At 31.7% G+C, this 9,779-nt stretch overlaps 1 long non-coding RNA gene across 1 annotated transcript; it reads right to left on the bottom strand.

The window, feature by feature from the left end:
- Window positions 1-2,788: 2,788 nt before the first annotated feature.
- Window positions 2,789-5,860, bottom strand: LOC126706979 (uncharacterized). Its single transcript, XR_007648782.1, has 2 exons — window positions 5,569-5,860; window positions 2,789-3,062 (listed from the first exon to the last, which is right to left on the bottom strand). It is a non-coding gene; the product is annotated as an uncharacterized LOC126706979 (long non-coding RNA).
- Between the last annotated feature and the right edge of the window lie 3,919 nt (window positions 5,861-9,779).

Here is a 9,779-nt window from a genome sequence, read left to right as displayed (position 1 = left end):
CTATTTTTTTCTCACATTTGACGGTTTCATCCTCACATTGTGCAGTTCCAACATCACATTTGATAGTATTTTTATCACATTTGGTAATTCCTTTAATTTTTCTTACATTTGATTGTTTCATTCTCACATTATGCAGTTTCAATATCACATGTGATAGTTATTTTGTCACATTTGGTGGTTTCCATATTTTTTCTCACATTTGACGATTTTATTCTCACATTGTGCAGTTCCAACATCATATTTGACAATATTTTTGTCACATTTGGTATTAACCTTATTTTTTCTCACATTTGACGGTTCCATCCTCATATTATCCAGTTCCAACATTACATTTGATGGTATTTTTTGTCACATTTGGTGGTTTCCTTATTTTTTTCTCACATTTGATAGTTCTATTCTCACATTGTGTAGTAAAAACATCACATGTAACTATACTTTTGTTACATTCAGTGGTTCCTTTATTTTTTTTTCTTACATTTGATTATTACATTCTTACATTGTGCAGTTCCAACATCACATGTGACTATTCTTTTGTCACATTTGGTGATTCCCTTATTTTTTTCTCACATTTGATAGTTCTATTGTCACATTTGGTAGTACCAACATATCATTTACCAAAAAGTGACTATAATGCTCTTAGAAACTAAAAAATCGACCATAATGCACCTTAAATCTAAAAATTGACTGAAATGCCTAGAGTCCCAAAAAATGACCGAAATGACACTGAAACCTTAAAAAATTTCAAAATACCCTTGAAACCTATAAAATGACCAAAATATCTCATAAAACTTAAAAATAACCAAAAGACCCTCGAAACCCTCAACAATTACTGGAATAACCTTTGTACTTTAAAAAAAATGACCAAATGATCCTAAAACCTAAAAAATGATAGAAATTACCTTAAAATATAAGAAATGATCGAAAATGACCAAGAAATCTAAAAAATGACCAAAATACCCTTAGTACCTAAAAAATTACTAAAATGACCTTGAAAACCTTAGAAAGGACTGAAATATCATGTTGAATCGTACTTTTGTCACATTCAGTGATACCATTTTTTTTGTTTTTCACATTTGACAGTTTCATCGTCACATTATGCAGTACCAACATCACGTGTGACCGTACTTTGTCACATTCAATGGTTTTCTTATTTTTTCTCACATTTAATGGTTCCATTTTCACATCAAGTAGTACCAACATCACATCTAACAATACTTTTATTATATTTGGTGGTACCTTTATTTTTTACCCACATTTGACAGTTTCATATTAATATCATGTAGTACTAACATCATATCTGACTGTGTTGTTATTACATTCGATGATAACCTCATTTTTTTACTCACATTTAAAGGTTCAATCATCACATTACGCAATATCAACTAGTGACGGAGAGAGACTTGGATGTTCAGGGGCAATGCCCCCCCCCCCCCCACCCAATTATTTAGAAAAAAAAATATTATTATATACATAGGTACTAATTTTAGCAACTTTGTTCCATAAGATTACACTTAGAACATTGATGCCTAGATCTTCAAACCAAGCTCAAACAATAAATTTTTAAGAGTGTGGGCTTCTAAGTTAGGTGCATTGCTGAGATAATCACAAATTTAAGACTAATAGAACCTAAGTAACAAATAGGAATGAATAGACCAACCATTAAGTGTAAACTCTTCCTTGGGCGGGTCCGAGGATAGATCTTGTATTGATAAGTAAGGTTGATATTACTTTACAGGGTAATTCTCTGTTCTCACACTTGTTTTCTTTTTTCTTGGAAAACGTTTATTCCTTTCTTTTTGGGGGGTTCCTTTCCTTATATAGCCTATTTCCTTGTATCTCAACCCTCCATCTATACATTTTAGGGGAACTCTTTGAATGCTTGTCCCATTAGGATCCTTTTGGAGGTGGTAGAAAGAGCTGTGAGCTATGAAATCACTGTTCAAGGGTCATTTTCTCATTAATGCAACTGGTTAGGTTGGTGTAGAGAATTGAATGCGAAGGTGGGAGGTGTCTTCTTCAAGAAGCTTCCTTCCTTGCATATCTTGTACCATTCCTTTGCCATTCATTCCCCTATCCTTGGGTTTTTCGGGTGTGCCAATTGCCCTTTAGCTCTTTAATTCTCTTTGGGTGGGCATAGTCCTTGGAGTTTGCCTGCTTTTCTTTATTTGAATTTTCTCACTGTTGACCTTCTCTCTCTCTCTCTTTGAGTGTTGGTATGTCTCTCGACTTCTTTGCATTTAAGATATTTTAAAATATTTTGAAAATTTAAATTTCATATTTTTACAATATATATATATATATATATATTGAATTGTATAGAGTCCTAGTATATGTATCACTCTCTCTATCTCTCCAAGTAACTTTTTGGAATGAGCTGCTCAAATTGTCGTTGTTTATTAATTTTAATAAAATTCATGATAGTGATTTTGTGTAAGTTTCAAAATATCATCATTATCATCTCAGAGTTTGAGAAATTCTTAAGATTTTTTATTTTTCTATAAAGAAATTAAAGAGTAAATGGGTCATGATAAGTTTTAAACTTAGAGTTTCACTATTTACTCATTAAATTTACCACTTAATTCTTCTAGACTAAACTCTTTTGCACTTTTATATCAACTCTAAAGAGTCTTTTTTATAAAAGGATTACTAGATTAGTCTTAGTGAAGTCATTTCTGTCCTGCACATGGCCTTCTTGACAATTACCATAGCATCTAAGAGGGAAAAATTTGATTCAACAGTTGTACAGAGAATCTAAAATGACTTAAAAGTTAGAGAAAAGCAACAAGAATAAATCGCAAATACTTTTCTCTATTGAAAAATGAACACATCCACAATGGAGGATATGGACAACTATATTAGCCCAAAGAAGGATATGAAGTTTATGAACAACTCAACTTTATAAGCTATTTGAAAATTCCAGCCAAATACAGGGAAAAAGTAGAAAGGAATGTCTGAAGAAGAAAAAAATTTACAGCCAAATACTTCAGTTGCCATCTTTCACATGTGTTGGTTTCTTCTGCATGCGTCTCCCACACGTTTGCCATCTTCTCTGCATATCATGCCTATAAACAGGCATGTATCATTATCAGAGAAAAAAATTTCTCTTATTAAGTGTATAATGTAGCATTATTATTATTCGGGGCCACATATTGCCAACGTAAAAAAAAAGAACCTAATTTACAACAAATCCTCTCTACATAACAATAAATTTGGTGCCAATCTACCAGAAGCAACTTAGAATTTTAAATCCTACATATCACAATTTATGTTGCCACACGTTTAACAATCAAGTAATAATAAGCTCTCATTATATGTACTTAATACATAAACATAAGAGGCATCAGGCCTCCTAGTGATGATTTTCCAACAACAATACAACTCTTAGTTTTTACCTAGCAAACCCAAAAGGAAGCCACATTGCATTTGACTGGAAAAATACCACATCTTCAAACATCTTCGATACCAAGAAGTAATCAAAATAAAAAATATTATAAGTAGAAGGTGATTAGAATTATAAGCTAGCCAATACAATTGCATACCTGTCAGTCTACCCTACTTGTATCTAAATTAAATAACAGCACTGAAGCCTGTAGCTTACAATAAAAAGGGAACCACATAAAATCAACAAATATTTGCAGAAGGCATCAAGTAATAACTTGTCAACTATAAACAAAGAGTATTTACTTTGCCAGCAAGGGTTGTGAACATTTTACATTTAGTGGACAAAAATCATAACTCCAAAAGGAACTTAAGAAACTAGTGAGGAACAAAATCAACACAAAACACACAAATGAAGTGAAAGTTACGTTCTTTATTAAATCAAACTTTCAAGTCCTAAGCACAAAACCGAGGGAAACAAGCGAGCCAAATAATTTCACAACAATAATTAAAATGAAAGACAATTTCAGATTACCTTTACTCTAAGTGCTTACTCATTTCTTGATATTGTTGATGGTTCTTATCCATGTCCAGAAAAATTTTTCAGTCATGATAAGGGATTGCCTACCACACAAGAAAATCCAGATTTTCTTCAATGGTGCATAAAGATCGAGCTTTAATGTCAATGATCAGTGCTACGTTGTATCACTTAGCTCTTACTCTTGTTCTTGGGCAAACTATAGCTAAAGGTGTATGGGATACTTCGGAAAGGTGCTATACTTCTATGTCTAGATCTAACATTCTTGGTTTGAAGAGAGAACTAAATAGTTAAATAGCATTAGGAAGAACAATGATTATATTGATGTGTACTTGGCCAAAATCAAAGATTGCAGAGACAAATTGGTGACAGTAGGAGTTCATATTGAAGATGAAGAGCTTCTACACATTGTTCTTGATGGACTGCCATAAGGGTACTATTCCTTCAGTTCCGCTCTAAGAACCAGGGATGATCCAATAGGATATGAACAAGTTCATGTTCTTCTCACCTCTGAAGAAAAATCACTAAAGCATGCCTCTGAGCTAATCAAAGACCCTATTCATATGGCTATGATTGATCAAGGACCTACGCCAATTTCGTCTCCTCCAATCCTTAATGGTCAGTTCCAAGCATATAGAGGAAGAGGTAGATCAACCAATAATTAAGGCAGAGGAGGAAGATCCTATAGAGGTGGTTATCATAATCAAAATCAGAAATTTTATCAAGGTGGTTATCAAGCAAATCTCTCTCTCTCTCTCTCTCTTGTTTTAGGTTAAACTCTATTACTTTAAACTATGCATACATAACTACATTTTCACTAGACAACCTAATTTGATGAACTATTGTATTTCCTTATTAAGAAACTGTGCTTGTTTCTATAACCCCCTTTTTATTATAGTTTAGACAGCATCAACCCCTTCCAAGAAAATCAATCTTCTTGGGCTACCAAAAATCTTAACAGCCCAGGAAGATACAATCACGTGCACATGCAATTTAAAGAAAAAAAAAAAAAAATAGCGCAGCATTAATTGAGGAAAGGTACTACCGTTTTAGACATGGGATATAATTTACTTATAGCATCCACTCAGTGATAACTGCTCTCTATCATCAGGGCAAGACACCAATTATTTTTTGGTTAGGCAGGATTTGAACCCCATGTCTCTTATTTTAAGACAAGATACTAGTTCCCAATTCAAACAAACCAAGATCCTATGAGAATGTCAATTATTTTCCAATGAGTGAATGTCAACTTGCAAACTAATTCAACTTGCACTAGAACCAAAGAAAAGTGTGTGTGTGTGTATATATATTGTATTCATGGGAACCAAGGACCACAATATAAACGAACAAGATCATGAAAGGTAAGCCACGAAAGTTTACTAATACAAACAAGAAAAGGGGGAACAAAATTGATGTGTTCAAAAAAAAAAAAATTCCAAGAAATCTATGCTAAAAAACTAATGCTGAAATATTGTGCTTCAGTAATGGATCCGAAGGATCTAAAATCAATGATATCCAAACACCAAAACCATATATTAGGGAGTTTAGGGTTCCAAATTCATTCAAATACACGAAACAAAAAATTGTAAAAATAAAGAAAGAATACAACGAAGTTTGAAATTTCAAACAAAAAAACAAGTTAGAGTTCACACCTTGCCAATCTTGAACTTCATGGAAACAGTCTCGAGCATCATCTTCATTGACATTGCCTCTGAATTGAAAGAACGAGAGAGAGAACGCAACATCTATTTTCTTTTTCTTTCTTTTTTTTAGCTTTTATACTATAATTTGTTCTATCGGTAATCGGTAAGCCACTAAAACTCAGTTAAACGGCCAGGATTAAAACCTTCAGAATTAATGGTCCAAATATGGGTGGGTACCGTACCCCTACAAAAAACAAGTGGGTACCGTAGAATGACCCTAAAATGAATAATGGATACTAGATTTCCTTTGCCTTTTCTTATTCTCCTCTCCACATTTCCAATGCTTCTATATATACTAGCCTCTGAGCACGCGCTCACGCACGTGCTCAGAGACTCTTCTATTTTTTGGATAAAGATTAATAATTTGCATTTATTATAATTTTGGGTTTCTACTTTTTCCAATTACCAAAAAAAAAAAAAAAAACCAAACGTGGGGTGAGTTTTGTAGATTAAAGAAGTTTTAAAACTAACAAAAAAGTAATCCTATTTTATAGAGAGTTAAAGAGTAGAAGTAGGAATTTAAATTAACATAAAAGTAGGAGCTTATTAAAAGAAAGAAGGCATTTCAACGTAGAAATAAGAATTTATTATTTTTGTCAATTTACTATTTTAATCCCATTTTTAAGTTTTAGGTAGGGGTATTTTTGACATTAAAAAAAAGCAATAACTAACTTTCTGAATCCTCTTAATATAAGTTTTAGGTAGGGGTATTTTTGACATTAAAAAAAAGCAATAACTAACTTTCTGAATCCTCTTAATATATACAGATGAATAGGGGCTTCAAATTGAAACGGTTTCATAAGTTTTGAACTTTCATTTACAAAATTAAAAACCCGGGACCTAATATGAAATAAGGTGTAAATCATGGGCATTTTTATGTAATTTCTCATTAAAAAAATAATAACATTAGAACGGTCGTATAGCTTGATGTTTGAACTCTGCATCTCTGTATTTTTGTCCATGGCTAATGTAATTTCTTAATTTTATGCTAGTTCAAATGAAGATATTACTTTCAATTTAACTCACTTGTTGCACACTAATGTTAAAATGCTAGAATGCAGTACAAGAGTACACACATGTATTCTTTTGGTATTACTTATAAAAATTCATTTCAATTTTATCACTTCCATTTTTCTTTGATTTTGTTAATTATAGCTGAAGATGGATCAAATCATGGCTAGGTTTTCATGCCATAAATTCTTACTTTGTTCTTTTAGAAAAAAAATTTATAGTAATCAAAGTTCACAGTTTTATGGTTTTTCTTGTGAGGATTTGTGGTTGTTTGGGGTTTGATTTTTATGCCTATTTCTCATTTTGGTGATTGGTCTTTTTGTTTATATTCAATCTTGCATGCATTTGATATTACTCTCTTTTTAGAAATCGGAGTAGAATGGGATTTGAAATTTCAAAATTTCATGTTAGTTTAGATTTTGTAATATAATAATCCGTACAAGGGGTGGATTACTAATTTGGAGTTTTTTTTGGGGGGTAAATTAGAGCACCCTCCCTTGAGATTTATTGAAATGACCCCTTGAAATTCAACATTTCATTTTAGTTTAGATTTTGGTAATTTCATAATTTTGGCTCTTGTATCATGAAATTGGTTGATCTAATATTTGATTGGGACAAAGTAAATTATTATTATTTTTTTATAATAATTCTCTTGATCCCAAATAAAATCTGAAATTTTTTATATTTTTGGACTTAATTTGGGATTTTCACATGTAATCCGATGCGAACAAAATACGGTATCAACCATCCTTCTATAATCAGTCAAGTTAAAAATACCCTCGTAGATTTCTCATTGAAGAGGTGGGGCTGAGAACAAGAGAAGCAAAATTAGTATGGGATTGAGATTGTCTTCCAAGAGCAAAGAGGACTCGAGAATTAAAAGAATGGATCAATAAAACAAATAGGAATCATATTTGGTATTTTGTAACAATCATAAGATCATTCAGTTTGGACCACTTTTGGAATAGAAACTTTTGGGCTTAAGATCCTAGGAAAATGCTCTTGGGCTTGGAGGAAAATCTTTTAGCTGAGAGAGGAAGTATTCAGAGCATCTCCAGTAGATTAGGCAAATTTTTGTACTATTTGGAGAATGAACAATGACTTTTACTTTTTAGCTACCCACTTTTTCAAATGAGAAATGATATGTCTACAACATTTTTACAACAAATCCTAAGTGGCAGGTTGTTACTAGTTGTTATTATTGGGGTAAAAAAGTAATCTTAGTGTTAGTTCCAAATTTGAACCAATAACAACTAACCATTTGTGATTTGTTGTAAAAATGTTATAAAAATATTATAGACGTAGTATCTCTCTTTTCAAATACACTTTCTAATATATTCTCTATCTCATTTCAATATTATTTTTTCATTCATTATTTATTATTTTTTTAACAATTATACATCTTCCAACATTTTTTTATTCAATACCTTATTATTATAATAGAGAAAAAACATTTAAAGAATGAACAGTAGCCCATCAGACTTGTTAAGCTACTGCTCATGAGCCAAAAAAATTTCCCGGTATAGAGAGTCCATTGGAGAATGAACAGTAGTCTATTTTGTGGGTTTACTCTCTAAAGTAAAGAGCATTTTGTGTTTAGTTCTCCTGTTAGAAATGCTCTTAGGGATCCTAGGGATCCATGCCACTATCTCCCTATGGTCTCATTGCAAAATTCGTAATGAGAATTATCTATGACATGGATGTAGAGAAAGAAGCCAAAGTCTGCTCTATCGTTGACGGTTCGGTTCGGTTTTATGGAGTTGATCGAAATTAAGAGTAACCCTTTAAAAGCAATATTGCATTTTGTTTTTGAGGGTAAGAAACTCAAGAACTCTCCAACAAGGCTTGCAAATTTAGCATTTTGATTTATAAGATATTGGATTGAAAAAAGTTTACCTCCAAATTTGATTTGAAGGGATTTTCCTTCAACCCACTACATGGTGATTAAAAGGACTATCTATGTATACTTTTTTTTTTTTTGATGGGGGGGGGGGGGACAAATGAGAGTGTCCAAACCTCTACGAATATCTGACTATTCTTTTAGTTATATGCAGTCCCTTTATTCCACACACACCAAGTTATTACATAGAGGAATCCTTTAAGAGTGGCCTCAAGATGTTGACAAAAGATTTCCAATCCAATATCTCATGGATATCATGAGGCTTTAGGAATCATTTAGCCAACCTCTTGGAGTTCAAATGACATTTTAAATAAGTTATATGACTTATTTAAATATTATATGTGAATAATTTTATAAATCGCTAATTAATGGATTGGGGGAGATTTTTTTCAAACTGGTTTGGAGGTAAATCTTGTCCCATTAGATTTAAGATATTGGATTTACTAAGAGGTATAAATATAATTAATAACCTTAAGGCCTTTTAGGTTTAGTACAATATCATACCCTCCACAGATCTTGTGATATTTTTTAATGACATTTTCAGGTTGTATTTTTTTTTTCTCATGTACGGGTGTGTTGTCATTTTTGGGATTAATAAGTCTAAAATCACAACAAATTTCATAATTGTCTAGATGATAGATTGTGATTAGTGTGGAATAAAACTAATGTCAATGTTGGTTCCATGTGAAAGTGATGTAACACTAATCACCATTTGTCACCTCAAAAAATTAAGAAAAAGTTGTGAAATTTATTATGTCTATATCATTATTGTGTTCTTGTGTATATTTTAATTTCTTAAATCAAACAATAATACAAACACACTCATTTTCATACCCAATTTTACACATTTCTAATTTGGTTGACTACAAGTGGTTGACAAAAAGTGTTCAGTTCATGTAATCAGCGTTCATCCATTTTAGTATATTGTGAAATTTGGTTTAAAATTAGTTGTCTCCCTAGATTTATCATTTTTTTTTTTAAATACATAGTTTATTTGTATAATGTTTATCTAAACATATAATTTTCGGTAATTTTTAATTATGTTAAAGAAGTTACAGAAGCTATAAAAAAAAAAAAAAAAATTATTTCTAAAAAATAGATTATTTGAAAAAAAACTGAAAAATAAAAAAAATTGATACTCTTGTATGTGAAATTTGAAATTTGTTGAGGGGCAATGTGGCAGTGGTGTGCCCAACAAACAATTTTGTGACATGTCAGCACATATGACGTTTTGACTCCCAAACCCCAA

The sequence above is a fragment of the Quercus robur genome, chromosome 11, assembly GCF_932294415.1.
Source record: "Quercus robur chromosome 11, dhQueRobu3.1, whole genome shotgun sequence".
Taxonomy (NCBI): domain Eukaryota; kingdom Viridiplantae; phylum Streptophyta; class Magnoliopsida; order Fagales; family Fagaceae; genus Quercus; species Quercus robur.
This window is presented reverse-complemented; position numbering and strand designations above follow the sequence as displayed.